A 24,149-nucleotide genomic window follows, 5' to 3' on the forward strand; every position below is an offset into this window, starting at 1 on the left:
GAGGCGTCCGTCGCACTGGAGATGGTGCTCGGCTCAGCGCTGGCGTCTGGGAAGGTGGGAGCAGGACAAACTGCTCCTCCTGACCAGAGGGAGGGGACTCGTGAGGGTCCAACTCCTAAGCCCGTGGAGGAAGAGGCTGAACCCGGGAGGAGGATGGGTGCGGGACAGGCCCCGCATCTTACCTCCAAAGGGGGGGACATCACCACAGGGCTGGGTGATGATCCCAAGCTCCAGTCGGACGGTGATAAGAGGGGACAGGTGGAGAAGAAGGATAAGAAAGGGGCAAGACGCAGGAAGCAGGTGGCAGGAGACGGAGAGGGCGCTGCTGCTGAGAGCGGCTCTGCCTCCTCCGTTCCAACCACTTCAAAAGCGCCAGCAGAAAGCTCCATCAACCCACCATCCTCCACACGCAGCTCTGCCCCACGAGGTGAGCTCGAGACTGTTTTTAATGATGACTTCATGGATTTCTCCACCCGTGAAGTCAGAAAAAGAGTGTGGCAGTCGGATGCGACGGGCGCCAAAAAGAAGTCTAAATAAAAGATGGGTTACATCCTCCAAGGTCTCCTCTTAATGGCGTTCTCCTTGTCCTCTTGGAACGCAGGCGGCCTGCGGAGCCCAGTGCGGATGCAGAGCGCGTTACACTTTTCCAAGTGGGACGTGCTCTGCATCCAAGAAACGCACTGGGATGTCAGCCACGCGCAACAAGTGCGGAGCATGGGAGTAGGCTCTGTATTTTTGGCCCTGGGCACGGCGTGCTCGCGCGGTGTGGCCACGGTGGTGAGGCCTGGTGTCTTAGGCCAACCCACCCTGGTACACGCCGACCCAGAGGGCTCCTTCCTGGTCCTGGACTTCACGGACACAGTGAAGTTCAGACTAATTAACATCTACGCCCCGAACGATGATGGTCTGAGGAGGCAATTCTTCAAAAAAATATTTCGCTTTGCGAACGACAATACAATCATAATCGGTGACTTTAATACAACACTTTGCAAGACAGACATCGGCATTAACAACTCTTTTAAAAACAGCACTGCCAGGACAGCCCTGTTGGAAGAAGCCGCCAGCAGGAACCTGACGGAGGTGTGGCGGTTCCTCCACCCCTTCCTGAAGGATTTCTCCAGGCGGCAGGTCGTCCAGGGCGTCCTGAAGCAGTCCCGCATTGACCTCTGTTTTGCCTCCTCAGACCTGGCACAGAGAGTCAGTGGTGCTTCCTACAAGTGGTCAGGCTTGAGTGATCACTCCACTTTAGATATTTATTTTGGGTTAGTTTCATCACCGAGGAATGGAGGACTGTGGGTCCTAAACAGCTCCATCCTCGGTGATGAAACTTTTTGTAGGAAAATGGACTTTTTGTTTGATGTATTTGACATGGAGCTGGAGCTGATCGACAGCGTGGTCGATTGGTGGCCGACGGCAAAAACACGCATTAAAAAGCTCTGTGTCAATTACAGCAAACACAAGGCGTGGCTGTCGACCAGGAGGGAGACCGCTCTCCGCCAGCGCCTGCAGGTCCTGGACCAGGGCGCAGCTTCCACCACTGGCCCTGTGGATCCAGAGTACCTGGTGGTGCGCGCTGAGCTGGAGCAGCTGGAGGTAAGTAGGTGTCAGGGTGCAATTTTGAGGGCAAAAGCCAGACACACAGTCGAAGGAGAACGCTCGACAGCGTTCTTCTTCGGCTGTGAGAAGGTTACACAGGGAAAGATGCACATAGATAAGTTGATAGATAAGACAGGTAAGATTGTTTCCGAGGTAAGTGAGGTTTTAGAGACAGCGCAGGATTTCTATAGTAGGCTTTTTAGTTCAGACGGAGTGGCAGAGCAGGCTTTAGACCAGGCTGTAGGTGCTCTGGAGCGCACACTGAGCAGGGAGGATAGGGAGCTGTGCGACGCGCCTCTGTCTCTCATGGAGATAGAGGCTGCAGTCAAGAGTTTAAATACAGGGAAAAGCCCCGGAGAGGACGGACTAACCTGTGAGTTTTTCAAGCGTTTCGCTTCCAGGTTAGCTCCGATCCTACTCCTATTATATCAGGATTTTGAGAGTGAGAGTAGAGTTGGCGATGGTTTTGCGATGAGTGTCGTCACTCTGCTTTTTAAGAAGGGCGACAGGAGCAGCCTCGCCAACTACGGGCCCATTAGCCTTTTGAACGTAGACTATAAAATTTTAGCAAAGGTATTAGCAGGTAGGTTAAAGCGTGTGATTGGATCCGTCATACACCCCTCGCAGGCCTACAGCGTCCCCGGGAGGGACATCTCAGACACAGTTTTGTCTCTGAGATATCTCCTTCGGCAGATGCACGCGACCGGTGGTATTCACGTTAGTGTAGACTTTAACAAGGCGTTCGACAGAGTTGAGCATTCGTTCCTCTGGACTGTATTAGGTAAGTTAGGTTTCGGCGAACGGTTTGTTAATTGGCTACAGCTCATCTATTCCTTTGCGGTCAGTAAGGTCAAAGTCAACGGGTTTCTAACTGACTCTTTCCCCTTAAAAAGATCAGTCAGGCAGGGCTGTCCCCTCTCGTCGCTCCTCTACAGCATCGCCGCTGAGCCTTTGGCGGCCATGTTGAGGGCGGACGCGGCGGTGAGGGGACTGACCACGCCTGCGGGTAGGGAAGTCAAAATTTTTCAGTACGCAGATGACACGAATCTGATCCTCCGAGACGTGGAGAGCCTGAACGCCTCTCTCCACGTGCTCAATGTTTACGGCCTCGCTTCAGGGGCCAAAATCAATTTCGATAAAACCACGGTTAAATTTTGCGGCAGCGTCACGCCTGTTCCTCTCCCTGTCCAGCTCCGGGAGGCGGGGGACTCCTACAAGGTCCTCGGCGTCCCCCTGGGCAGAGACGAGGAGGCGTGTCGTACTGCACTTTGGTCGCCTTTGTGCGAGAAAATTACAGCGCGCTTGAATTTTTGGAGACGTCGTAATCTGACATTAAAAGGTAAAGTCTTAGTTGTAAATTCTTTGTGCATGTCCATGTTGAACCATGCACTCTCCGTGTACGGCCTGCCGGGGGTCTATGCTAACAAATTAAGGTTAGTGATAAACCACTTTTTGTGGAATCGTGAGAGGGGCTTTATTGCACATAAGGTTATGATAGGTGAGTACGATCAGGGAGGTTTAAAGTTAGCAGATTTAGAGTTAAGGAAGAAGGCCTTCAGGCTGAAAACAATTCGGAAATTTCTAGACGTTGAGGTAGATGCTCCATGGAAGGATTATATAGGTGAGTTTGTTAATAGTCTAGGTAAGTTTGGTGTTTATAATTTGTGTTTGTTGCCCCCTGTTTCGGTCCTGGAGGGCCTCCCCCCCTTCGAGAGGGAACTCTTGGAGGCGTGGAGGACTTTCAGGCCCCTGACTGTGGCGGTTCCAGACAGCGGTGAGGGTCTCGCGCACATGCCCCTCCGTCATAACCCTGACTTGCTCTCCGCTCCCCCCGGGAAGCGCGAGTGCATGATCAGTGGGGCGATGGAGGAGGCTGGGCTGGAATATGTAGGTAAGGTATTTGACGTGAAAGGTAATTTTAGTGTAGATTACATAGGGAAGTGTTTTAGGTTAGCAGGTAAAGTGTTTAGGAGAAAGTATATTAGTGGTATGGTAAGTATTTTTAACAGGAATCTGGTCAGGCATTGGGGAAGCACTTTGGGCCAAATGGGGAGCACGACAGGTAAGTTGAATTTTAATGTATTTGTTAGCACGGGGAGGTTTAGGATTTTCACAGACCTACCCACCCGCATCCTGTATCAGTTGTTGTTGCCGGGAGTGCTCGGGCGTCCCGCCTCGGAACACAAATGGTCATTAACATTCCCCGCACGCACCATCGCAACCATCTGGGCCAACATCTTTAATTGGTACACCCCACATAACGTAGGTCATTTTGACTTCAGATTTAGACACAGGATCGTCTTTACATCCGCAGCACTGCACGCATTTCTTCCCGACAGCTACGCTGCGGACTGCCCCGTGTGCCACGGACCCCCCGAGACCCTGGAGCACATGCTGTACACCTGCCCGGCCGTCCGCCCGTTCTGGTCCCGACTGCAGGACCTCCTCGCTCGGAGGCTGTCCTGGAGGCTCCCACCGCCGGCGGCCCTAGGAGGGGACGACCAGGAGCCCTGGCTCCTCCTCTTTGGTCCCGGACAGAGTCGCTCTGGAGCCAACACCCATCTCGCCCGACTAACCCTCTCCATAGCCCGGTACACATTATATCTCAACAGGAACATCCATCTCCGTGACAATAAAACAGCAGCACCCTGGCCCATCTTCAAAGGACTCTTGGCCGCACACCTCCGACACCTCCACATGGCAGCAGAGCACCGGTTCATCACCCACCTCGTCCCCCACAACACCCTGATCCACCTCACACCCTCTGGAAACCTGGACATCCTCTTCTGACCCCGGCATCACCCCCCATCACTGAAGAATGTTTCGAGAATGATTGTGTGTTTGATTTTCTGTAATTTTTTGTCTCGTCTCCCCTTGCCCTTGTGTATCCCATTCCCTTGCCCTTGTGTGTCATGTATGTCTGTACATTCATGTAAATATATGTAAATACTTGTTTTAAGATGTTTTTGATAATAAAGGATAAAAAAAAAAAAAAAAAAGACCAGCCCGATCTCGTCTGATCTCGGAAGCCAAGCAGGGTTGGGCCTGGTTAGTACTTGGATGGGAGACCGCCTGGGAATACCAGGTGCTGTGAGCATTTTCACACTTTTTCACCTGTCAAAAAAAAAAAAAAAAAGAAGTTTTTCATTGAGATATCCCAATTTTGACCGAGCAAGTGGCGTGAAGGTACTCTTCACGAAAAGACAGTGTTTGATATAAAAAAGGCCGTTTTGACCTGGAACATTTCGCTCACGGCCATACCACCCTGGACCAGCCCGATCTCGTCTGATCTCGGAAGCCAAGCAGGGTTGGGCCTGGTTAGTACTTGGATGGGAGACCGCCTGGGAATACCAGGTGCTGTGAGCATTTTCACACTTTTTCACCTGTCAAAAAAAAAAAAAAAAGAAGTTTTTCATTGAGATATCCCAATTTTGACCGAGCAAGTGGCGTGAAGGTACTCTTCACGAAAAGACAGTGTTTGATATAAAAAAGGCCGTTTTGACCTGGAACATTTCGCTCACGGCCATACCACCCTGGACCAGCCCGATCTCGTCTGATCTCGGAAGCCAAGCAGGGTTGGGCCTGGTTAGTACTTGGATGGGAGACCGCCTGGGAATACCAGGTGCTGTGAGCATTTTCACACTTTTTCACCTGTCAAAAAAAAAAAAAAAAAGAAGTTTTTCATTGAGATATCCCAATTTTGACCGAGCAAGTGGCGTGAAGGTACTCTTCACGAAAAGACAGTGTTTGATATAAAAAAGGCCGTTTTGACCTGGAACATTTCGCTCACGGCCATACCACCCTGGACCAGCCCGATCTCGTCTGATCTCGGAAGCCAAGCAGGGTTGGGCCTGGTTAGTACTTGGATGGGAGACCGCCTGGGAATACCAGGTGCTGTGAGCATTTTCACACTTTTTCACCTGTCAAAAAAAAAAAAAAAAGAAGTTTTTCATTGAGATATCCCAATTTTGACCGAGCAAGTGGCGTGAAGGTACTCTTCACGAAAAGACAGTGTTTGATATAAAAAAGGCCGTTTTGACCTGGAACATTTCGCTCACGGCCATACCACCCTGGACCAGCCCGATCTCGTCTGATCTCGGAAGCCAAGCAGGGTTGGGCCTGGTTAGTACTTGGATGGGAGACCGCCTGGGAATACCAGGTGCTGTGAGCATTTTCAAACTTTTTCACCTGTCAAAAAAAAAAAAAAAAGAAGTTTTTCATTGAGATATCCCAATTTTGACCGAGCAAGTGGCGTGAAGGTACTCTTCACGAAAAGACAGTGTTTGATATAAAAAAGGCCGTTTTGACCTGGAACATTTCGCTCACGGCCATACCACCCTGGACCAGCCCGATCTCGTCTGATCTCGGAAGCCAAGCAGGGTTGGGCCTGGTTAGTACTTGGATGGGAGACCGCCTGGGAATACCAGGTGCTGTGAGCATTTTCACACTTTTTCACCTGTCAAAAAAAAAAAAAAAAGAAGTTTTTCATTGAGATATCCCAATTTTGACCGAGCAAGTGGCGTGAAGGTACTCTTCACGAAAAGACAGTGTTTGATATAAAAAAGGCCGTTTTGACCTGGAACATTTCGCTCACGGCCATACCACCCTGGACCAGCCCGATCTCGTCTGATCTCGGAAGCCAAGCAGGGTTGGGCCTGGTTAGTACTTGGATGGGAGACCGCCTGGGAATACCAGGTGCTGTGAGCATTTTCACACTTTTTCACCTGTCAAAAAAAAAAAAAAAAGAAGTTTTTCATTGAGATATCCCAATTTTGACCGAGCAAGTGGCGTGAAGGTACTCTTCACGAAAAGACAGTGTTTGATATAAAAAAGGCCGTTTTGACCTGGAACATTTCGCTCACGGCCATACCACCCTGGACCAGCCCGATCTCGTCTGATCTCGGAAGCCAAGCAGGGTTGGGCCTGGTTAGTACTTGGATGGGAGACCGCCTGGGAATACCAGGTGCTGTGAGCATTTTCACACTTTTTCACCTGTCAAAAAAAAAAAAAAAAGAAGTTTTTCATTGAGATATCCCAATTTTGACCGAGCAAGTGGCGTGAAGGTACTCTTCACGAAAAGACAGTGTTTGATATAAAAAAGGCCGTTTTGACCTGGAACATTTCGCTCACGGCCATACCACCCTGGACCAGCCCGATCTCGTCTGATCTCGGAAGCCAAGCAGGGTTGGGCCTGGTTAGTACTTGGATGGGAGACCGCCTGGGAATACCAGGTGCTGTGAGCATTTTCACACTTTTTCACCTGTCAAAAAAAAAAAAAAAAAAAGAAGTTTTTCATTGAGATATCCCAATTTTGACCGAGCAAGTGGCGTGAAGGTACTCTTCACGAAAAGACAGTGTTTGATGCAAAAAAAGCAATTTATACGAGTTTTGACCTGGAACATTTCGCTCACGGCCATACCACCCTGGACCAGCCCGATCTCGTCTGATCTCGGAAGCCAAGCAGGGTTGGGCCTGGTTAGTACTTGGATGGGAGACCGCCTGGGAATACCAGGTGCTGTGAGCATTTTCACACTTTTTCACCTGTCAAAAAAAAAAAAAAAAGAAGTTTTTCATTGAGATATCCCAATTTTGACCGAGCAAGTGGCGTGAAGGTACTCTTCACGAAAAGACAGTGTTTGATATAAAAAAGGCCGTTTTGACCTGGAACATTTCGCTCACGGCCATACCACCCTGGACCAGCCCGATCTCGTCTGATCTCGGAAGCCAAGCAGGGTTGGGCCTGGTTAGTACTTGGATGGGAGACCGCCTGGGAATACCAGGTGCTGTGAGCATTTTCACACTTTTTCACCTGTCAAAAAAAAAAAAAAAAGAAGTTTTTCATTGAGATATCCCAATTTTGACCGAGCAAGTGGCGTGAAGGTACTCTTCACGAAAAGACAGTGTTTGATGCAAAAAAAAGCCATTTATACGAGTTTTGACCTGGAACATTTCGCTCACGGCCATACCACCCTGGACCAGCCCGATCTCGTCTGATCTCGGAAGCCAAGCAGGGTTGGGCCTGGTTAGTACTTGGATGGGAGACCGCCTGGGAATACCAGGTGCTGTGAGCATTTTCACACTTTTTCACCTGTCAAAAAAAAAAAAAAAAAAAAAAAAAGAAGTTTTTCATTGAGATATCCCAATTTTGACCGAGCAAGTGGCGTGAAGGTACTCTTCACGAAAAGACAGTGTTTGATATAAAAAAGGCCGTTTTGACCTGGAACATTTCGCTCACGGCCATACCACCCTGGACCAGCCCGATCTCGTCTGATCTCGGAAGCCAAGCAGGGTTGGGCCTGGTTAGTACTTGGATGGGAGACCGCCTGGGAATACCAGGTGCTGTGAGCATTTTCACACTTTTTCACCTGTCAAAAAAAAAAAAAAAAGAAGTTTTTCATTGAGATATCCCAATTTTGACCGAGCAAGTGGCGTGAAGGTACTCTTCACGAAAAGACAGTGTTTGATGCAAAAAAAAGCCATTTATACGAGTTTTGACCTGGAACATTTCGCTCACGGCCATACCACCCTGGACCAGCCCGATCTCGTCTGATCTCGGAAGCCAAGCAGGGTTGGGCCTGGTTAGTACTTGGATGGGAGACCGCCTGGGAATACCAGGTGCTGTGAGCATTTTCACACTTTTTCACCTGTCAAAAAAAAAAAAAAAGAAGTTTTTCATTGAGATATCCCAATTTTGACCGAGCAAGTGGCGTGAAGGTACTCTTCACGAAAAGACAGTGTTTGATATAAAAAAGGCCGTTTTGACCTGGAACATTTCGCTCACGGCCATACCACCCTGGACCAGCCCGATCTCGTCTGATCTCGGAAGCCAAGCAGGGTTGGGCCTGGTTAGTACTTGGATGGGAGACCGCCTGGGAATACCAGGTGCTGTGAGCATTTTCACACTTTTTCACCTGTCAAAAAAAAAAAAAAAAGAAGTTTTTCATTGAGATATCCCAATTTTGACCGAGCAAGTGGCGTGAAGGTACTCTTCACGAAAAGACAGTGTTTGATGCAAAAAAAGCCATTTATACGAGTTTTGACCTGGAACATTTCGCTCACGGCCATACCACCCTGGACCAGCCCGATCTCGTCTGATCTCGGAAGCCAAGCAGGGTTGGGCCTGGTTAGTACTTGGATGGGAGACCGCCTGGGAATACCAGGTGCTGTGAGCATTTTCACACTTTTTCACCTGTCAAAAAAAAAAAAAAAAAAAAAAAAAGAAGTTTTTCATTGAGATATCCCAATTTTGACCGAGCAAGTGGCGTGAAGGTACTCTTCACGAAAAGACAGTGTTTGATATAAAAAAGGCCGTTTTGACCTGGAACATTTCGCTCACGGCCATACCACCCTGGACCAGCCCGATCTCGTCTGATCTCGGAAGCCAAGCAGGGTTGGGCCTGGTTAGTACTTGGATGGGAGACCGCCTGGGAATACCAGGTGCTGTGAGCATTTTCACACTTTTTCACCTGTCAAAAAAAAAAAAAAAAGAAGTTTTTCATTGAGATATCCCAATTTTGACCGAGCAAGTGGCGTGAAGGTACTCTTCACGAAAAGACAGTGTTTGATGCAAAAAAAAGCCATTTATACGAGTTTTGACCTGGAACATTTCGCTCACGGCCATACCACCCTGGACCAGCCCGATCTCGTCTGATCTCGGAAGCCAAGCAGGGTTGGGCCTGGTTAGTACTTGGATGGGAGACCGCCTGGGAATACCAGGTGCTGTGAGCATTTTCACACTTTTTCACCTGTCAAAAAAAAAAAAAAAAGAAGTTTTTCATTGAGATATCCCAATTTTGACCGAGCAAGTGGCGTGAAGGTACTCTTCACGAAAAGACAGTGTTTGATATAAAAAAGGCCGTTTTGACCTGGAACATTTCGCTCACGGCCATACCACCCTGGACCAGCCCGATCTCGTCTGATCTCGGAAGCCAAGCAGGGTTGGGCCTGGTTAGTACTTGGATGGGAGACCGCCTGGGAATACCAGGTGCTGTGAGCATTTTCACACTTTTTCACCTGTCAAAAAAAAAAAAAAAAGAAGTTTTTCATTGAGATATCCCAATTTTGACCGAGCAAGTGGCGTGAAGGTACTCTTCACGAAAAGACAGTGTTTGATGCAAAAAAAGCCATTTATACGAGTTTTGACCTGGAACATTTCGCTCACGGCCATACCACCCTGGACCAGCCCGATCTCGTCTGATCTCGGAAGCCAAGCAGGGTTGGGCCTGGTTAGTACTTGGATGGGAGACCGCCTGGGAATACCAGGTGCTGTGAGCATTTTCACACTTTTTCACCTGTCAAAAAAAAAAAAAAAAAAAAAAAAAGAAGTTTTTCATTGAGATATCCCAATTTTGACCGAGCAAGTGGCGTGAAGGTACTCTTCACGAAAAGACAGTGTTTGATATAAAAAAGGCCGTTTTGACCTGGAACATTTCGCTCACGGCCATACCACCCTGGACCAGCCCGATCTCGTCTGATCTCGGAAGCCAAGCAGGGTTGGGCCTGGTTAGTACTTGGATGGGAGACCGCCTGGGAATACCAGGTGCTGTGAGCATTTTCACACTTTTTCACCTGTCAAAAAAAAAAAAAAAAGAAGTTTTTCATTGAGATATCCCAATTTTGACCGAGCAAGTGGCGTGAAGGTACTCTTCACGAAAAGACAGTGTTTGATATAAAAAAGGCCGTTTTGACCTGGAACATTTCGCTCACGGCCATACCACCCTGGACCAGCCCGATCTCGTCTGATCTCGGAAGCCAAGCAGGGTTGGGCCTGGTTAGTACTTGGATGGGAGACCGCCTGGGAATACCAGGTGCTGTGAGCATTTTCACACTTTTTCACCTGTCAAAAAAAAAAAAAAAAGAAGTTTTTCATTGAGATATCCCAATTTTGACCGAGCAAGTGGCGTGAAGGTACTCTTCACGAAAAGACAGTGTTTGATGCAAAAAAAGCAATTTATACGAGTTTTGACCTGGAACATTTCGCTCACGGCCATACCACCCTGGACCAGCCCGATCTCGTCTGATCTCGGAAGCCAAGCAGGGTTGGGCCTGGTTAGTACTTGGATGGGAGACCGCCTGGGAATACCAGGTGCTGTGAGCATTTTCACACTTTTTCACCTGTCAAAAAAAAAAAAAAAAGAAGTTTTTCATTGAGATATCCCAATTTTGACCGAGCAAGTGGCGTGAAGGTACTCTTCACGAAAAGACAGTGTTTGATATAAAAAAGGCCGTTTTGACCTGGAACATTTCGCTCACGGCCATACCACCCTGGACCAGCCCGATCTCGTCTGATCTCGGAAGCCAAGCAGGGTTGGGCCTGGTTAGTACTTGGATGGGAGACCGCCTGGGAATACCAGGTGCTGTGAGCATTTTCACACTTTTTCACCTGTCAAAAAAAAAAAAAAAAGAAGTTTTTCATTGAGATATCCCAATTTTGACCGAGCAAGTGGCGTGAAGGTACTCTTCACGAAAAGACAGTGTTTGATGCAAAAAAAGCCATTTATACGAGTTTTGACCTGGAACATTTCGCTCACGGCCATACCACCCTGGACCAGCCCGATCTCGTCTGATCTCGGAAGCCAAGCAGGGTTGGGCCTGGTTAGTACTTGGATGGGAGACCGCCTGGGAATACCAGGTGCTGTGAGCATTTTCACACTTTTTCACCTGTCAAAAAAAAAAAAAAAAAAAAAAAAAGAAGTTTTTCATTGAGATATCCCAATTTTGACCGAGCAAGTGGCGTGAAGGTACTCTTCACGAAAAGACAGTGTTTGATATAAAAAAGGCCGTTTTGACCTGGAACATTTCGCTCACGGCCATACCACCCTGGACCAGCCCGATCTCGTCTGATCTCGGAAGCCAAGCAGGGTTGGGCCTGGTTAGTACTTGGATGGGAGACCGCCTGGGAATACCAGGTGCTGTGAGCATTTTCACACTTTTTCACCTGTCAAAAAAAAAAAAAAAAGAAGTTTTTCATTGAGATATCCCAATTTTGACCGAGCAAGTGGCGTGAAGGTACTCTTCACGAAAAGACAGTGTTTGATGCAAAAAAAAGCCATTTATACGAGTTTTGACCTGGAACATTTCGCTCACGGCCATACCACCCTGGACCAACCCGATCTCGTCTGATCTCGGAAGCCAAGCAGGGTTGGGCCTGGTTAGTACTTGGATGGGAGACCGCCTGGGAATACCAGGTGCTGTGAGCATTTTCACACTTTTTCACCTGTCAAAAAAAAAAAAAAAAAAAAAAAAAGAAGTTTTTCATTGAGATATCCCAATTTTGACCGAGCAAGTGGCGTGAAGGTACTCTTCACGAAAAGACAGTGTTTGATATAAAAAAGGCCGTTTTGACCTGGAACATTTCGCTCACGGCCATACCACCCTGGACCAGCCCGATCTCGTCTGATCTCGGAAGCCAAGCAGGGTTGGGCCTGGTTAGTACTTGGATGGGAGACCGCCTGGGAATACCAGGTGCTGTGAGCATTTTCACACTTTTTCACCTGTCAAAAAAAAAAAAAAAAGAAGTTTTTCATTGAGATATCCCAATTTTGACCGAGCAAGTGGCGTGAAGGTACTCTTCACGAAAAGACAGTGTTTGATATAAAAAAGGCCGTTTTGACCTGGAACATTTCGCTCACGGCCATACCACCCTGGACCAGCCCGATCTCGTCTGATCTCGGAAGCCAAGCAGGGTTGGGCCTGGTTAGTACTTGGATGGGAGACCGCCTGGGAATACCAGGTGCTGTGAGCATTTTCACACTTTTTCACCTGTCAAAAAAAAAAAAAAAAGAAGTTTTTCATTGAGATATCCCAATTTTGACCGAGCAAGTGGCGTGAAGGTACTCTTCACGAAAAGACAGTGTTTGATGCAAAAAAAGCAATTTATACGAGTTTTGACCTGGAACATTTCGCTCACGGCCATACCACCCTGGACCAGCCCGATCTCGTCTGATCTCGGAAGCCAAGCAGGGTTGGGCCTGGTTAGTACTTGGATGGGAGACCGCCTGGGAATACCAGGTGCTGTGAGCATTTTCACACTTTTTCACCTGTCAAAAAAAAAAAAAAAAGAAGTTTTTCATTGAGATATCCCAATTTTGACCGAGCAAGTGGCGTGAAGGTACTCTTCACGAAAAGACAGTGTTTGATGCAAAAAAAAGCCATTTATACGAGTTTTGACCTGGAACATTTCGCTCACGGCCATACCACCCTGGACCAGCCCGATCTCGTCTGATCTCGGAAGCCAAGCAGGGTTGGGCCTGGTTAGTACTTGGATGGGAGACCGCCTGGGAATACCAGGTGCTGTGAGCATTTTCACACTTTTTCACCTGTCAAAAAAAAAAAAAAAAAAAAAAAAAAGAAGTTTTTCATTGAGATATCCCAATTTTGACCGAGCAAGTGGCGTGAAGGTACTCTTCACGAAAAGACAGTGTTTGATGCAAAAAAAGCAATTTATACGAGTTTTGACCTGGAACATTTCGCTCACGGCCATACCACCCTGGACCAGCCCGATCTCGTCTGATCTCGGAAGCCAAGCAGGGTTGGGCCTGGTTAGTACTTGGATGGGAGACCGCCTGGGAATACCAGGTGCTGTGAGCATTTTCACACTTTTTCACCTGTCAAAAAAAAAAAAAAAAAAAAAAAAAAGAAGTTTTTCATTGAGATATCCCAATTTTGACCGAGCAAGTGGCGTGAAGGTACTCTTCACGAAAAGACAGTGTTTGATGCAAAAAAAGCAATTTATACGAGTTTTGACCTGGAACATTTCGCTCACGGCCATACCACCCTGGACCAGCCCGATCTCGTCTGATCTCGGAAGCCAAGCAGGGTTGGGCCTGGTTAGTACTTGGATGGGAGACCGCCTGGGAATACCAGGTGCTGTGAGCATTTTCACACTTTTTCACCTGTCAAAAAAAAAAAAAAAAAAAAAAAAAAGAAGTTTTTCATTGAGATATCCCAATTTTGACCGAGCAAGTGGCGTGAAGGTACTCTTCACGAAAAGACAGTGTTTGATGCAAAAAAAGCAATTTATACGAGTTTTGACCTGGAACATTTCGCTCACGGCCATACCACCCTGGACCAGCCCGATCTCGTCTGATCTCGGAAGCCAAGCAGGGTTGGGCCTGGTTAGTACTTGGATGGGAGACCGCCTGGGAATACCAGGTGCTGTGAGCATTTTCACACTTTTTCACCTGTCAAAAAAAAAAAAAAAAGAAGTTTTTCATTGAGATATCCCAATTTTGACCGAGCAAGTGGCGTGAAGGTACTCTTCACGAAAAGACAGTGTTTGATATAAAAAAGGCCGTTTTGACCTGGAACATTTCGCTCACGGCCATACCACCCTGGACCAGCCCGATCTCGTCTGATCTCGGAAGCCAAGCAGGGTTGGGCCTGGTTAGTACTTGGATGGGAGACCGCCTGGGAATACCAGGTGCTGTGAGCATTTTCACACTTTTTCACCTGTCAAAAAAAAAAAAAAAAGAAGTTTTTCATTGAGATATCCCAATTTTGACCGAGCAAGTGGCGTGAAGGTACTCTTCACGAAAAGACAGTGTTTGATGCAAAAAAAGCCATTTATACGAGTTTTGACCTGGAACATTTCGCTCACGGCCATACCACCCTGGACCAGCCCGATCTCGTCTGATCTCGGAAGCCAAGCAGGGTTGGGCCTGGTTAGTACTTGGATGGGAGACCGCCTGGGAATACCAGGTGCTGTGAGCATTTTCACACTTTTTCACCTGTCAAAAAAAAAAAAAAAAAAAAAAAAAGAAGTTTTTCATTGAGATATCCCAATTTTGACCGAGCAAGTGGCGTGAAGGTACTCTTCACGAAAAGACAGTGTTTGATATAAAAAAGGCCGTTTTGACCTGGAACATTTCGCTCACGGCCATACCACCCTGGACCAGCCCGATCTCGTCTGATCTCGGAAGCCAAGCAGGGTTGGGCCTGGTTAGTACTTGGATGGGAGACCGCCTGGGAATACCAGGTGCTGTGAGCATTTTCACACTTTTTCACCTGTCAAAAAAAAAAAAAAAAGAAGTTTTTCATTGAGATATCCCAATTTTGACCGAGCAAGTGGCGTGAAGGTACTCTTCACGAAAAGACAGTGTTTGATGCAAAAAAAAGCCATTTATACGAGTTTTGACCTGGAACATTTCGCTCACGGCCATACCACCCTGGACCAACCCGATCTCGTCTGATCTCGGAAGCCAAGCAGGGTTGGGCCTGGTTAGTACTTGGATGGGAGACCGCCTGGGAATACCAGGTGCTGTGAGCATTTTCACACTTTTTCACCTGTCAAAAAAAAAAAAAAAAAAAAAAAAAGAAGTTTTTCATTGAGATATCCCAATTTTGACCGAGCAAGTGGCGTGAAGGTACTCTTCACGAAAAGACAGTGTTTGATATAAAAAAGGCCGTTTTGACCTGGAACATTTCGCTCACGGCCATACCACCCTGGACCAGCCCGATCTCGTCTGATCTCGGAAGCCAAGCAGGGTTGGGCCTGGTTAGTACTTGGATGGGAGACCGCCTGGGAATACCAGGTGCTGTGAGCATTTTCACACTTTTTCACCTGTCAAAAAAAAAAAAAAAAGAAGTTTTTCATTGAGATATCCCAATTTTGACCGAGCAAGTGGCGTGAAGGTACTCTTCACGAAAAGACAGTGTTTGATATAAAAAAGGCCGTTTTGACCTGGAACATTTCGCTCACGGCCATACCACCCTGGACCAGCCCGATCTCGTCTGATCTCGGAAGCCAAGCAGGGTTGGGCCTGGTTAGTACTTGGATGGGAGACCGCCTGGGAATACCAGGTGCTGTGAGCATTTTCACACTTTTTCACCTGTCAAAAAAAAAAAAAAAAGAAGTTTTTCATTGAGATATCCCAATTTTGACCGAGCAAGTGGCGTGAAGGTACTCTTCACGAAAAGACAGTGTTTGATGCAAAAAAAAGCCATTTATACGAGTTTTGACCTGGAACATTTCGCTCACGGCCATACCACCCTGGACCAGCCCGATCTCGTCTGATCTCGGAAGCCAAGCAGGGTTGGGCCTGGTTAGTACTTGGATGGGAGACCGCCTGGGAATACCAGGTGCTGTGAGCATTTTCACACTTTTTCACCTGTCAAAAAAAAAAAAAAAAAAAAAAAAAAAGAAGTTTTTCATTGAGATATCCCAATTTTGACCGAGCAAGTGGCGTGAAGGTACTCTTCACGAAAAGACAGTGTTTGATGCAAAAAAAGCAATTTATACGAGTTTTGACCTGGAACATTTCGCTCACGGCCATACCACCCTGGACCAGCCCGATCTCGTCTGATCTCGGAAGCCAAGCAGGGTTGGGCCTGGTTAGTACTTGGATGGGAGACCGCCTGGGAATACCAGGTGCTGTGAGCATTTTCACACTTTTTCACCTGTCAAAAAAAAAAAAAAAAGAAGTTTTTCATTGAGATATCCCAATTTTGACCGAGCAAGTGGCGTGAAGGTACTCTTCACGAAAAGACAGTGTTTGATGCAAAAAAAGCAATTTATACGAGTTTTGACCTGGAACATTTCGCTCACGGCCATACCACCCTGGACCCGCCCCTTTGCAATCAGTGCAGGTGCGTGCAATTTGTGGTGTGCTGCATGGTCTGGAGCTGGAGGTTTGGAAGTTTTTTTTGGAGTTTTTAATCGTTATTTTGGTCATTTTCATTTACTTTTTTCAGTTCTTTTGTTTGTTCCCCTCCCAGTAAACTTACTGGGAGGTGGATTTTTTGTTTTTTGTGAGCATGGCTCAAAGGACGGACAACACGGCATCGGACACTGGAATGGACACGACAAAGGCAAGACAAAGTTTGAAAGAATCTGTAAATAATAGAAAGAACGAAGAAAGAAGAATGAAATTTATGAAAGAACTCACTGTGGTGTTGGAGTTGACGGAGGGAGCACAAATCACGCCACTAGCTTTTTTGAAATCGACTCAGGAGGTGTGCGGCTCCATAGTAGCGTGCAGACTCATCTCGAAGGACAAATATGAAGTAACCGTCAGTACCACTAAAGCGAAGGAGCGGCTCCTGGACGGGTACTGCATTGGAGGAGTCAGGGTTCACGCCCGTGACATCTCGGTGGATGAGCTGGTCGTGTCCTTCATGGGGCTGCCGGCTTATATCGAGGACGAGGAGATCCTGGCCAAGCTCTACGCCTGGGGGGTCTCTGCGGTCTCCGAGGTGAGGAGGAGAATGTGGCCGGGGACGAACGTGGCGGACGGCACCAGGTTTGTACGGGTAAGGTTCACGGACACGGTGCAGTCCTTACCGTATTCTGTCAGGTTTGACACCGCGGGGGGCCCCGAGTACTTCAGGGTAATACACGACAGGCAGGTGCGGGTGTGTAGGGGGTGTCTCCAGCCTGGCCATATTCTGAGGGAGTGCCCTGACTTTCTGTGCCGCAACTGCGGGAGCCAGGGGCATTACGCGCGCGAGTGCGTCGCGCAGCGGGCCCCGAAGTGCAGAGAGTGCCGCATGTTCCGCCACTTATGTCCGTGTGGTGCGGGTGACAGAGAGGAGGACAGAGGGGAGGACAGAGGGGAGGACAGGGAGGACGCCATTGGAGGAGAGAGCAGTGACGTGGCCCAGAACGTGCCCGCAACTGCTCTCTCCGAAGTAGAGGAGTTTTTGGAGGAGGAGGCTGTGGAGGAGTCAGGGGAGCCAGAGGTGTCTGGCTCCTCTTGCTCCTCTGACTCCTCAGACGAGGAGGCGTCCGTCGCACTGGAGATGGTGCTCGGCTCAGCGCTGGCGTCTGGGAAGGTGGGAGCAGGACAAACTGCTCCTCCTGACCAGAGGGAGGGGACTCGTGAGGGTCCAACTCCTAAGCCCGTGGAGGAAGAGGCTGAACCCGGGAGGAGGATGGGTGCGGGACAGGCCCCGCATCTTACCTCCAAAGGGGGGGACATCACCACAGAGCTGGGTGATGATCCCAAGCTCCAGTCGGACGGTGGTAAGAGGGGACAGGTGGAGAAGAAGGATAAGAAAGGGGCAAGACGCAGGAAGCAGGTGGCAGGAGACGGAGAGGGCGCTGCTGCTGAGAGCGGCTCTGCCTCCTCCGTTCCAACCACTTCAAAAGCGCCAGCAGAAAGCTCCATCAACCCACCATCCTCCACACGCAGCTCTGCCCCACGAGGTGAGCTCGAGACTGTTTTTAATGATGACTTCATGGATTTCTCCACCCGTGAAGTCAGAAAAAGAGTGTGGCAGTCGGATGCGACGGGCGCCAAAAAGAAGTCTAAATAAAAGATGGGTTACATCCTCCAAGGTCTCCTCTTAATGGCGTTCTCCTTGTCCTCTTGGAACGCAGGCGGCCTGCGGAGCCCAGTGCGGATGCAGAGCGCGTTACACTTTTCCAAGTGGGACGTGCTCTGCATCCAAGAAACGCACTGGGATGTCAGCCACGCGCAACAAGTGCGGAGCATGGGAGTGGGCTCTGTATTTTGGGCCCTGGGCACGGCGTGCTCGCGCGGTGTGGCCACGGTGGTGAGGCCTGGTGTCTTAGGCCAACCCACCCTGGTACACGCCGACCCAGAGGGCTCCTTCCTGGTCCTGGACTTCACGGACACAGTGAAGTTCAGACTAATTAACATCTACGCCCCGAACGATGATGGTCTGAGGAGGCAATTCTTCAAAAAAATATTTCGCTTTGCGAACGACAATACAATCATAATCGGTGACTTTAATACAACACTTTGCAAGACAGACATCGGCATTAACAACTCTTTTAAAAACAGCACTGCCAGGACAGCCCTGTTGGAAGAAGCCGCCAGCAGGAACCTGACGGAGGTGTGGCGGTTCGTCCACCCCTTCCTGAAGGATTTCTCCAGGCGGCAGGTCGTCCAGGGCGTCCTGAAGCAGTCCCGCATTGACCTCTGTTTTGCCTCCTCAGACCTGGCACAGAGAGTCAGTGGTGCTTCCTACAAGTGGTCAGGCTTGAGTGATCACTCCACTTTAGATATTTATTTTGGGTTAGTTTCATCACCGAGGAATGGAGGACTGTGGGTCCTAAACAGCTCCATCCTCGGTGATGAAACTTTTTGTAGGAAAATGGACTTTTTGTTTGATGTATTTGACATGGAGCTGGAGCTGATCGACAGCGTGGTCGATTGGTGGCCGACGGCAAAAACACGCATTAAAAAGCTCTGTGTCAATTACAGCAAACACAAGGCGTGGCTGTCGACCAGGAGGGAGACCGCTCTCCGCCAGCGCCTGCAGGTCCTGGACCAGGGCGCAGCTTCCACCACTGGCCCTGTGGATCCAGAGTACCTGGTGGTGCGCGCTGAGCTGGAGCAGCTGGAGGTAAGTAGGTGTCAGGGTGCAATTTTGAGGGCAAAAGCCAGACACACAGTCGAGGGAGAACGCTCGACAGCGTTCTTCTTCGGCTGTGAGAAGGTTACACAGGGAAAGATGCACATAGATAAGTTGATAGATAAGACAGGTAAGATTGTTTCCGAGGTAAGTGAGGTTTTAGAGACAGCGCAGGATTTCTATAGTAGGCTTTTTAGTTCAGACGGAGTGGCAGAGCAGGCTTTAGACCAGGCTGTAGGTGCTCTGGAGCGCACACTGAGCAGGGAGGATAGGGAGCTGTGCGACGCGCCTCTGTCTCTCATGGAGATAGAGGCTGCAGTCAAGAGTTTAAATACAGGGAAAAGCCCCGGAGAGGACGGACTAACCTGTGAGTTTTTCAAGCGTTTCGCTTCCAGGTTAGCTCCGATCCTACTCCTATTATATCAGGATTTTGAGAGTGAGAGTAGAGTTGGCGATGGTTTTGCGATGAGTGTCGTCACTCTGCTTTTTAAGAAGGGCGACAGGAGCAGCCTCGCCAACTACAGGCCCATTAGCCTTTTGAACGTAGACTATAAAATTTTAGCAAAGGTATTAGCAGGTAGGTTAAAGCGTGTGATTGGATCCGTCATACACCCCTCGCAGGCCTACAGCGTCCCCGGGAGGGACATCTCAGACACAGTTTTGTCTCTGAGATATCTCCTTCGGCAGATGCACGCGACCGGTGGTATTCACGTTAGTGTAGACTTTAACAAGGCGTTCGACAGAGTTGAGCATTCGTTCCTCTGGACTGTATTAGGTAAGTTAGGTTTCGGCGAACGGTTTGTTAATTGGCTACAGCTCATCTATTCCTTTGCGGTCAGTAAGGTCAAAGTCAACGGGTTTCTAACTGACTCTTTCCCCTTAAAAAGATCAGTCAGGCAGGGCTGTCCCCTCTCGTCGCTCCTCTACAGCATCGCCGCTGAGCCTTTGGCGGCCATGTTGAGGGCGGACGCGGCGGTGAGGGGACTGACCACGCCTGCGGGTAGGGAAGTCAAAATTTTTCAGTACGCAGATGACACGAATCTGATCCTCCGAGACGTGGAGAGCCTGAACGCCTCTCTCCACGTGCTCAATGTTTACGGCCTCGCTTCAGGGGCCAAAATCAATTTCGATAAAACCACGGTTAAATTTTGCGGCAGCGTCACGCCTGTTCCTCTCCCTGTCCAGCTCCGGGAGGCGGGGGACTCCTACAAGGTCCTCGGCGTCCCCCTGGGCAGAGACGAGGAGGCGTGTCGTACTGCACTTTGGTCGCCTTTGTGCGAGAAAATTACAGCGCGCTTGAATTTTTGGAGACGTCGTAATCTGACATTAAAAGGTAAAGTCTTAGTTGTAAATTCTTTGTGCATGTCCATGTTGAACCATGCACTCTCCGTGTACGGCCTGCCGGGGGTCTATGCTAACAAATTAAGGTTAGTGATAAACCACTTTTTGTGGAATCGTGAGAGGGGCTTTATTGCACATAAGGTTATGATAGGTGAGTACGATCAGGGAGGTTTAAAGTTAGCAGATTTAGAGTTAAGGAAGAAGGCCTTCAGGCTGAAAACAATTCGGAAATTTCTAGACGTTGAGGTAGATGCTCCATGGAAGGATTATATAGGTGAGTTTGTTAATAGTCTAGGTAAGTTTGGTGTTTATAATTTGTGTTTGTTGCCCCCTGTTTCGGTCCTGGAGGGCCTCCCCCCCTTCGAGAGGGAACTCTTGGAGGCGTGGAGGACTTTCAGGCCCCTGACTGTGGCGGTTCCAGACAGCGGTGAGGGTCTCGCGCACATGCCCCTCCGTCATAACCCTGACTTGCTCTCCGCTCCCCCCGGGAAGCGCGAGTGCATGATCAGTGGGGCGATGGAGGAGGCTGGGCTGGAATATGTAGGTAAGGTATTTGACGTGAAAGGTAATTTTAGTGTAGATTACATAGGGAAGTGTTTTAGGTTAGCAGGTAAAGTGTTTAGGAGAAAGTATATTAGTGGTATGGTAAGTATTTTTAACAGGAATCTGGTCAGGCATTGGGGAAGCACTTTGGGCCAAATGGGGAGCACGACAGGTAAGTTGAATTTTAATGTATTTGTTAGCACGGGGAGGTTTAGGATTTTCACAGACCTACCCACCCGCATCCTGTATCAGTTGTTGTTGCCGGGAGTGCTCGGGCGTCCCGCCTCGGAACACAAATGGTCATTAACATTCCCCGCACGCACCATCGCAACCATCTGGGCCAACATCTTTAATTGGTACACCCCACATAACGTAGGTCATTTTGACTTCAGATTTAGACACAGGATCGTCTTTACATCCGCAGCACTGCACGCATTTCTTCCCGACAGCTACGCTGCGGACTGCCCCGTGTGCCACGGACCCCCCGAGACCCTGGAGCACATGCTGTACACCTGCCCGGCCGTCCGCCCGTTCTGGTCCCGACTGCAGGACCTCCTCGCTCGGAGGCTGTCCTGGAGGCTCCCACCGCCGGCGGCCCTAGGAGGGGACGACCAGGAGCCCTGGCTCCTCCTCTTTGGTCCCGGACAGAGTCGCTCTGGAGCCAACACCCATCTCGCCCGACTAACCCTCTCCATAGCCCGGTACACATTATATCTCAACAGGAACATCCATCTCCGTGACAATAAAACAGCAGCACCCTGGCCCATCTTCAAAGGACTCTTGGCCGCACACCTCCGACACCTCCACATGGCAGCAGAGCACCGGTTCATCACCCACCTCGTCCCCCACAACACCCTGATCCACCTCACACCCTCTGGAAACCTGGACATCCTCTTCTGACCCCGGCATCACCCCCCATCACTGAAGAATGTTTGGAGAATGATTGTGTGTTTGATTTTCTGTAATTTTTTGTCTCGTCTCCCCTTGCCCTTGTGTATCCCATTCCCTTGCCCTTGTGTGTCATGTATGTCTGTACATTCATGTAAATATATGTAAATACTTGTTTTAAGATGTTTTTGATAATAAAAGATAAAAAAAAAAAGACCAGCCCGATCTCGTCTGATCTCGGAAGCCAAGCAGGGTTGGGCCTGGTTAGTACTTGGATGGGAGACCGCCTGGGAATACCAGGTGCTGTGAGCATTTTCACACTTTTTCACCTGTCAAAAAAAAAAAAAAAAGAAGTTTTTCATTGAGATATCCCAATTTTGACCGAGCAAGTGGCGTGAAGGTACTCTTCACGAAAAGACAGTGTTTGATGCAAAAAAAGCCATTTATACGAGTTTTGACCTGGAACATTTCGCTCACGGCCATACCACCCTGGACCAGCCCGATCTCGTCTGATCTCGGAAGCCAAGCAGGGTTGGGCCTGGTTAGTACTTGGATGGGAGACCGCCTGGGAATACCAGGTGCTGTGAGCATTTTCACACTTTTTCACCTGTCAAAAAAAAAAAAAAAAAAAAAAAAAAAGAAGTTTTTCATTGAGATATCCCAATTTTGACCGAGCAAGTGGCGTGAAGGTACTCTTCACGAAAAGACAGTGTTTGATGCAAAAAAAGCAATTTATACGAGTTTTGACCTGGAACATTTCGCTCACGGCCATACCACCCTGGACCAGCCCGATCTCGTCTGATCTCGGAAGCCAAGCAGGGTTGGGCCTGGTTAGTACTTGGATGGGAGACCGCCTGGGAATACCAGGTGCTGTGAGCATTTTCACACTTTTTCACCTGTCAAAAAAAAAAAAAAAAGAAGTTTTTCATTGAGATATCCCAATTTTGACCGAGCAAGTGGCGTGAAGGTACTCTTCACGAAAAGACAGTGTTTGATATAAAAAAGGCCGTTTTGACCTGGAACATTTCGCTCACGGCCATACCACCCTGGACCAGCCCGATCTCGTCTGATCTCGGAAGCCAAGCAGGGTTGGGCCTGGTTAGTACTTGGATGGGAGACCGCCTGGGAATACCAGGTGCTGTGAGCATTTTCACACTTTTTCACCTGTCAAAAAAAAAAAAAAAAGAAGTTTTTCATTGAGATATCCCAATTTTGACCGAGCAAGTGGCGTGAAGGTACTCTTCACGAAAAGACAGTGTTTGATATAAAAAAGGCCGTTTTGACCTGGAACATTTCGCTCACGGCCATACCACCCTGGACCAGCCCGATCTCGTCTGATCTCGGAAGCCAAGCAGGGTTGGGCCTGGTTAGTACTTGGATGGGAGACCGCCTGGGAATACCAGGTGCTGTGAGCATTTTCACACTTTTTCACCTGTCAAAAAAAAAAAAAAAAAAAAAAAAAAAGAAGTTTTTCATTGAGATATCCCAATTTTGACCGAGCAAGTGGCGTGAAGGTACTCTTCACGAAAAGACAGTGTTTGATGCAAAAAAAGCAATTTATACGAGTTTTGACCTGGAACATTTCGCTCACGGCCATACCACCCTGGACCAGCCCGATCTCGTCTGATCTCGGAAGCCAAGCAGGGTTGGGCCTGGTTAGTACTTGGATGGGAGACCGCCTGGGAATACCAGGTGCTGTGAGCATTTTCACACTTTTTCACCTGTCAAAAAAAAAAAAAAAAGAAGTTTTTCATTGAGATATCCCAATTTTGACCGAGCAAGTGGCGTGAAGGTACTCTTCACGAAAAGACAGTGTTTGATATAAAAAAGGCCGTTTTGACCTGGAACATTTCGCTCACGGCCATACCACCCTGGACCAGCCCGATCTCGTCTGATCTCGGAAGCCAAGCAGGGTTGGGCCTGGTTAGTACTTGGATGGGAGACCGCCTGGGAATACCAGGTGCTGTGAGCATTTTCACACTTTTTCACCTGTCAAAAAAAAAAAAAAAAGAAGTTTTTCATTGAGATATCCCAATTTTGACCGAGCAAGTGGCGTGAAGGTACTCTTCACGAAAAGACAGTGTTTGATATAAAAAAGGCCGTTTTGACCTGGAACATTTCGCTCACGGCCATACCACCCTGGACCAGCCCGATCTCGTCTGATCTCGGAAGCCAAGCAGGGTTGGGCCTGGTTAGTACTTGGATGGGAGACCGCCTGGGAATACCAGGTGCTGTGAGCATTTTCACACTTTTTCACCTGTCAAAAAAAAAAAAAAAAGAAGTTTTTCATTGAGATATCCCAATTTTGACCGAGCAAGTGGCGTGAAGGTACTCTTCACGAAAAGACAGTGTTTGATATAAAAAAGGCCGTTTTGACCTGGAACATTTCGCTCACGGCCATACCACCCTGGACCAGCCCGATCTCGTCTGATCTCGGAAGCCAAGCAGGGTTGGGCCTGGTT

General features: G+C 48.6%; 48 non-coding genes across 48 annotated transcripts; all 48 read left to right on the forward strand.

Moving 5' to 3' along the window:
* Nucleotides 1-4,843: 4,843 nt before the first annotated feature.
* LOC140375772 (5S ribosomal RNA) lies at nucleotides 4,844-4,962 on the forward strand. The gene has a single exon (XR_011929704.1). It is a non-coding gene; the product is annotated as a 5S ribosomal RNA (ribosomal RNA).
* A 149-nt stretch (nucleotides 4,963-5,111) lies between these two features.
* On the forward strand, nucleotides 5,112-5,230 carry LOC140375773 (5S ribosomal RNA). Its single transcript, XR_011929705.1, has one exon. It is a non-coding gene; the product is annotated as a 5S ribosomal RNA (ribosomal RNA).
* A 150-nt stretch (nucleotides 5,231-5,380) lies between these two features.
* On the forward strand, nucleotides 5,381-5,499 carry LOC140375774 (5S ribosomal RNA). Its single transcript, XR_011929706.1, has one exon. It is a non-coding gene; the product is annotated as a 5S ribosomal RNA (ribosomal RNA).
* Nucleotides 5,500-5,648: 149 nt separating this feature from the next.
* Nucleotides 5,649-5,767, forward strand: LOC140375775 (5S ribosomal RNA). The gene has a single exon (XR_011929707.1). It is a non-coding gene; the product is annotated as a 5S ribosomal RNA (ribosomal RNA).
* Nucleotides 5,768-5,916: 149 nt separating this feature from the next.
* LOC140375776 (5S ribosomal RNA) lies at nucleotides 5,917-6,035 on the forward strand. Its single transcript, XR_011929708.1, has one exon. It is a non-coding gene; the product is annotated as a 5S ribosomal RNA (ribosomal RNA).
* A 149-nt stretch (nucleotides 6,036-6,184) lies between these two features.
* Nucleotides 6,185-6,303, forward strand: LOC140375777 (5S ribosomal RNA). The gene has a single exon (XR_011929709.1). It is a non-coding gene; the product is annotated as a 5S ribosomal RNA (ribosomal RNA).
* Nucleotides 6,304-6,452: 149 nt separating this feature from the next.
* LOC140375778 (5S ribosomal RNA) lies at nucleotides 6,453-6,571 on the forward strand. The gene has a single exon (XR_011929710.1). It is a non-coding gene; the product is annotated as a 5S ribosomal RNA (ribosomal RNA).
* Nucleotides 6,572-6,720: 149 nt separating this feature from the next.
* Nucleotides 6,721-6,839, forward strand: LOC140375779 (5S ribosomal RNA). The gene has a single exon (XR_011929711.1). It is a non-coding gene; the product is annotated as a 5S ribosomal RNA (ribosomal RNA).
* A 162-nt stretch (nucleotides 6,840-7,001) lies between these two features.
* LOC140375780 (5S ribosomal RNA) lies at nucleotides 7,002-7,120 on the forward strand. The gene has a single exon (XR_011929712.1). It is a non-coding gene; the product is annotated as a 5S ribosomal RNA (ribosomal RNA).
* A 149-nt stretch (nucleotides 7,121-7,269) lies between these two features.
* On the forward strand, nucleotides 7,270-7,388 carry LOC140375781 (5S ribosomal RNA). The gene has a single exon (XR_011929713.1). It is a non-coding gene; the product is annotated as a 5S ribosomal RNA (ribosomal RNA).
* Nucleotides 7,389-7,548: 160 nt separating this feature from the next.
* On the forward strand, nucleotides 7,549-7,667 carry LOC140375783 (5S ribosomal RNA). Its single transcript, XR_011929715.1, has one exon. It is a non-coding gene; the product is annotated as a 5S ribosomal RNA (ribosomal RNA).
* Nucleotides 7,668-7,825: 158 nt separating this feature from the next.
* On the forward strand, nucleotides 7,826-7,944 carry LOC140375784 (5S ribosomal RNA). Its single transcript, XR_011929716.1, has one exon. It is a non-coding gene; the product is annotated as a 5S ribosomal RNA (ribosomal RNA).
* A 160-nt stretch (nucleotides 7,945-8,104) lies between these two features.
* Nucleotides 8,105-8,223, forward strand: LOC140375785 (5S ribosomal RNA). The gene has a single exon (XR_011929717.1). It is a non-coding gene; the product is annotated as a 5S ribosomal RNA (ribosomal RNA).
* Nucleotides 8,224-8,371: 148 nt separating this feature from the next.
* Nucleotides 8,372-8,490, forward strand: LOC140375786 (5S ribosomal RNA). The gene has a single exon (XR_011929718.1). It is a non-coding gene; the product is annotated as a 5S ribosomal RNA (ribosomal RNA).
* A 159-nt stretch (nucleotides 8,491-8,649) lies between these two features.
* Nucleotides 8,650-8,768, forward strand: LOC140375788 (5S ribosomal RNA). Its single transcript, XR_011929719.1, has one exon. It is a non-coding gene; the product is annotated as a 5S ribosomal RNA (ribosomal RNA).
* Nucleotides 8,769-8,926: 158 nt separating this feature from the next.
* LOC140375789 (5S ribosomal RNA) lies at nucleotides 8,927-9,045 on the forward strand. Its single transcript, XR_011929720.1, has one exon. It is a non-coding gene; the product is annotated as a 5S ribosomal RNA (ribosomal RNA).
* Nucleotides 9,046-9,205: 160 nt separating this feature from the next.
* LOC140375790 (5S ribosomal RNA) lies at nucleotides 9,206-9,324 on the forward strand. Its single transcript, XR_011929721.1, has one exon. It is a non-coding gene; the product is annotated as a 5S ribosomal RNA (ribosomal RNA).
* A 149-nt stretch (nucleotides 9,325-9,473) lies between these two features.
* Nucleotides 9,474-9,592, forward strand: LOC140375791 (5S ribosomal RNA). Its single transcript, XR_011929722.1, has one exon. It is a non-coding gene; the product is annotated as a 5S ribosomal RNA (ribosomal RNA).
* A 159-nt stretch (nucleotides 9,593-9,751) lies between these two features.
* LOC140375792 (5S ribosomal RNA) lies at nucleotides 9,752-9,870 on the forward strand. Its single transcript, XR_011929723.1, has one exon. It is a non-coding gene; the product is annotated as a 5S ribosomal RNA (ribosomal RNA).
* A 158-nt stretch (nucleotides 9,871-10,028) lies between these two features.
* On the forward strand, nucleotides 10,029-10,147 carry LOC140375793 (5S ribosomal RNA). The gene has a single exon (XR_011929724.1). It is a non-coding gene; the product is annotated as a 5S ribosomal RNA (ribosomal RNA).
* Nucleotides 10,148-10,296: 149 nt separating this feature from the next.
* LOC140375795 (5S ribosomal RNA) lies at nucleotides 10,297-10,415 on the forward strand. Its single transcript, XR_011929726.1, has one exon. It is a non-coding gene; the product is annotated as a 5S ribosomal RNA (ribosomal RNA).
* A 159-nt stretch (nucleotides 10,416-10,574) lies between these two features.
* Nucleotides 10,575-10,693, forward strand: LOC140375796 (5S ribosomal RNA). Its single transcript, XR_011929727.1, has one exon. It is a non-coding gene; the product is annotated as a 5S ribosomal RNA (ribosomal RNA).
* Nucleotides 10,694-10,842: 149 nt separating this feature from the next.
* On the forward strand, nucleotides 10,843-10,961 carry LOC140375797 (5S ribosomal RNA). The gene has a single exon (XR_011929728.1). It is a non-coding gene; the product is annotated as a 5S ribosomal RNA (ribosomal RNA).
* A 159-nt stretch (nucleotides 10,962-11,120) lies between these two features.
* Nucleotides 11,121-11,239, forward strand: LOC140375798 (5S ribosomal RNA). The gene has a single exon (XR_011929729.1). It is a non-coding gene; the product is annotated as a 5S ribosomal RNA (ribosomal RNA).
* Nucleotides 11,240-11,397: 158 nt separating this feature from the next.
* LOC140375799 (5S ribosomal RNA) lies at nucleotides 11,398-11,516 on the forward strand. Its single transcript, XR_011929730.1, has one exon. It is a non-coding gene; the product is annotated as a 5S ribosomal RNA (ribosomal RNA).
* A 160-nt stretch (nucleotides 11,517-11,676) lies between these two features.
* On the forward strand, nucleotides 11,677-11,795 carry LOC140375843 (5S ribosomal RNA). The gene has a single exon (XR_011929771.1). It is a non-coding gene; the product is annotated as a 5S ribosomal RNA (ribosomal RNA).
* Nucleotides 11,796-11,953: 158 nt separating this feature from the next.
* LOC140375800 (5S ribosomal RNA) lies at nucleotides 11,954-12,072 on the forward strand. The gene has a single exon (XR_011929731.1). It is a non-coding gene; the product is annotated as a 5S ribosomal RNA (ribosomal RNA).
* Nucleotides 12,073-12,221: 149 nt separating this feature from the next.
* On the forward strand, nucleotides 12,222-12,340 carry LOC140375801 (5S ribosomal RNA). The gene has a single exon (XR_011929732.1). It is a non-coding gene; the product is annotated as a 5S ribosomal RNA (ribosomal RNA).
* A 159-nt stretch (nucleotides 12,341-12,499) lies between these two features.
* LOC140375802 (5S ribosomal RNA) lies at nucleotides 12,500-12,618 on the forward strand. The gene has a single exon (XR_011929733.1). It is a non-coding gene; the product is annotated as a 5S ribosomal RNA (ribosomal RNA).
* A 160-nt stretch (nucleotides 12,619-12,778) lies between these two features.
* LOC140375804 (5S ribosomal RNA) lies at nucleotides 12,779-12,897 on the forward strand. The gene has a single exon (XR_011929734.1). It is a non-coding gene; the product is annotated as a 5S ribosomal RNA (ribosomal RNA).
* Nucleotides 12,898-13,066: 169 nt separating this feature from the next.
* Nucleotides 13,067-13,185, forward strand: LOC140375805 (5S ribosomal RNA). The gene has a single exon (XR_011929735.1). It is a non-coding gene; the product is annotated as a 5S ribosomal RNA (ribosomal RNA).
* A 169-nt stretch (nucleotides 13,186-13,354) lies between these two features.
* LOC140375807 (5S ribosomal RNA) lies at nucleotides 13,355-13,473 on the forward strand. The gene has a single exon (XR_011929737.1). It is a non-coding gene; the product is annotated as a 5S ribosomal RNA (ribosomal RNA).
* A 169-nt stretch (nucleotides 13,474-13,642) lies between these two features.
* On the forward strand, nucleotides 13,643-13,761 carry LOC140375808 (5S ribosomal RNA). The gene has a single exon (XR_011929738.1). It is a non-coding gene; the product is annotated as a 5S ribosomal RNA (ribosomal RNA).
* A 149-nt stretch (nucleotides 13,762-13,910) lies between these two features.
* Nucleotides 13,911-14,029, forward strand: LOC140375809 (5S ribosomal RNA). The gene has a single exon (XR_011929739.1). It is a non-coding gene; the product is annotated as a 5S ribosomal RNA (ribosomal RNA).
* Nucleotides 14,030-14,188: 159 nt separating this feature from the next.
* On the forward strand, nucleotides 14,189-14,307 carry LOC140375810 (5S ribosomal RNA). Its single transcript, XR_011929740.1, has one exon. It is a non-coding gene; the product is annotated as a 5S ribosomal RNA (ribosomal RNA).
* A 158-nt stretch (nucleotides 14,308-14,465) lies between these two features.
* LOC140375811 (5S ribosomal RNA) lies at nucleotides 14,466-14,584 on the forward strand. The gene has a single exon (XR_011929741.1). It is a non-coding gene; the product is annotated as a 5S ribosomal RNA (ribosomal RNA).
* A 160-nt stretch (nucleotides 14,585-14,744) lies between these two features.
* Nucleotides 14,745-14,863, forward strand: LOC140375854 (5S ribosomal RNA). The gene has a single exon (XR_011929782.1). It is a non-coding gene; the product is annotated as a 5S ribosomal RNA (ribosomal RNA).
* A 158-nt stretch (nucleotides 14,864-15,021) lies between these two features.
* LOC140375812 (5S ribosomal RNA) lies at nucleotides 15,022-15,140 on the forward strand. Its single transcript, XR_011929742.1, has one exon. It is a non-coding gene; the product is annotated as a 5S ribosomal RNA (ribosomal RNA).
* A 149-nt stretch (nucleotides 15,141-15,289) lies between these two features.
* Nucleotides 15,290-15,408, forward strand: LOC140375813 (5S ribosomal RNA). The gene has a single exon (XR_011929743.1). It is a non-coding gene; the product is annotated as a 5S ribosomal RNA (ribosomal RNA).
* A 160-nt stretch (nucleotides 15,409-15,568) lies between these two features.
* On the forward strand, nucleotides 15,569-15,687 carry LOC140375814 (5S ribosomal RNA). The gene has a single exon (XR_011929744.1). It is a non-coding gene; the product is annotated as a 5S ribosomal RNA (ribosomal RNA).
* Nucleotides 15,688-15,857: 170 nt separating this feature from the next.
* Nucleotides 15,858-15,976, forward strand: LOC140375815 (5S ribosomal RNA). The gene has a single exon (XR_011929745.1). It is a non-coding gene; the product is annotated as a 5S ribosomal RNA (ribosomal RNA).
* A 6,182-nt stretch (nucleotides 15,977-22,158) lies between these two features.
* LOC140375816 (5S ribosomal RNA) lies at nucleotides 22,159-22,277 on the forward strand. The gene has a single exon (XR_011929746.1). It is a non-coding gene; the product is annotated as a 5S ribosomal RNA (ribosomal RNA).
* Nucleotides 22,278-22,447: 170 nt separating this feature from the next.
* LOC140375818 (5S ribosomal RNA) lies at nucleotides 22,448-22,566 on the forward strand. The gene has a single exon (XR_011929748.1). It is a non-coding gene; the product is annotated as a 5S ribosomal RNA (ribosomal RNA).
* A 149-nt stretch (nucleotides 22,567-22,715) lies between these two features.
* LOC140375820 (5S ribosomal RNA) lies at nucleotides 22,716-22,834 on the forward strand. The gene has a single exon (XR_011929749.1). It is a non-coding gene; the product is annotated as a 5S ribosomal RNA (ribosomal RNA).
* A 149-nt stretch (nucleotides 22,835-22,983) lies between these two features.
* On the forward strand, nucleotides 22,984-23,102 carry LOC140375821 (5S ribosomal RNA). The gene has a single exon (XR_011929750.1). It is a non-coding gene; the product is annotated as a 5S ribosomal RNA (ribosomal RNA).
* Nucleotides 23,103-23,272: 170 nt separating this feature from the next.
* LOC140375822 (5S ribosomal RNA) lies at nucleotides 23,273-23,391 on the forward strand. The gene has a single exon (XR_011929751.1). It is a non-coding gene; the product is annotated as a 5S ribosomal RNA (ribosomal RNA).
* Nucleotides 23,392-23,540: 149 nt separating this feature from the next.
* LOC140375823 (5S ribosomal RNA) lies at nucleotides 23,541-23,659 on the forward strand. The gene has a single exon (XR_011929752.1). It is a non-coding gene; the product is annotated as a 5S ribosomal RNA (ribosomal RNA).
* Nucleotides 23,660-23,808: 149 nt separating this feature from the next.
* On the forward strand, nucleotides 23,809-23,927 carry LOC140375824 (5S ribosomal RNA). Its single transcript, XR_011929753.1, has one exon. It is a non-coding gene; the product is annotated as a 5S ribosomal RNA (ribosomal RNA).
* Nucleotides 23,928-24,149: the final 222 nt, after the last annotated feature.

Source organism: Eucyclogobius newberryi, unplaced genomic scaffold (genome assembly GCF_026437365.1).
Source record: "Eucyclogobius newberryi isolate DKJ021-1_F unplaced genomic scaffold, fEucNew1.0.hap1 SCAF_336, whole genome shotgun sequence".
In the NCBI taxonomy this organism is placed as follows: Eukaryota; Metazoa; Chordata; class Actinopteri; order Gobiiformes; family Gobiidae; genus Eucyclogobius; species Eucyclogobius newberryi.